The sequence below is a fragment of the Theobroma umbraticum genome, unplaced genomic scaffold (assembly GCF_002168275.2).
Source record: "Theobroma umbraticum cultivar Fairchild unplaced genomic scaffold, ASM216827v3 scaffold_56.0, whole genome shotgun sequence".
In the NCBI taxonomy this organism is placed as follows: domain Eukaryota; kingdom Viridiplantae; phylum Streptophyta; class Magnoliopsida; order Malvales; family Malvaceae; genus Theobroma; species Theobroma umbraticum.
Window position 1 is genome coordinate 12394113 of NW_018397256.1, and position 546 is coordinate 12394658.

Sequence of the window (546 nt, forward strand, 5' to 3'; positions counted from 1 at the left end):
AGTGCAAAATTAAATTCATCTGCACTCAATCTCCCCTCATTTTGTAGAGATTTTATTGCTCGAACGCACTCTGGAATACTATATTGTCCTGTGGCTTGTGATGACATTGAAATTTCAGCACTTTCAGCTGCGTTATCTCTTTCTGTTACCTCGCACAATCGTTCTAATGTTCTTTGCAAGCTTGCTGCAATCTCAGTTTTTGCTTTACCCTTTGCCATCTTTTTTCCCATTTCTTCTGGCATCATTTTTTTCCTTTTGATTTGAGTGTTTACTATATGGCCGTCATCTTCATCACAATTGAATTCTTTAGCATCAAATTCAACATTATCTTGTAACGAAGTTAGATTTGTAGATCTGACATTATCTTCAACTGGTGTCCATGCATTTTGACTAGTGGCTACTGTATCCTCAAATATAAATTCCAATTCATCATCATGTTCCAACTCTTGATACCGAAATTTGACATATTTTGGATTGACCTACACAAACATCGAAGAGAAAGAAACTTTTAAACGAGGTACATATGTAAAATAATTTATAGTAGAT

The 546-nt window shown here is 34.8% G+C and overlaps 1 protein-coding gene across 4 annotated transcripts in view; it reads left to right on the top strand.

Annotated features, from left to right (window-relative positions):
- The window catches only part of DCL4 (dicer-like 4), a 17896-nt gene that overhangs the window by 6045 nt on the left and 11305 nt on the right, over nt 1–546 (top strand). The window lies entirely within an intron of this gene.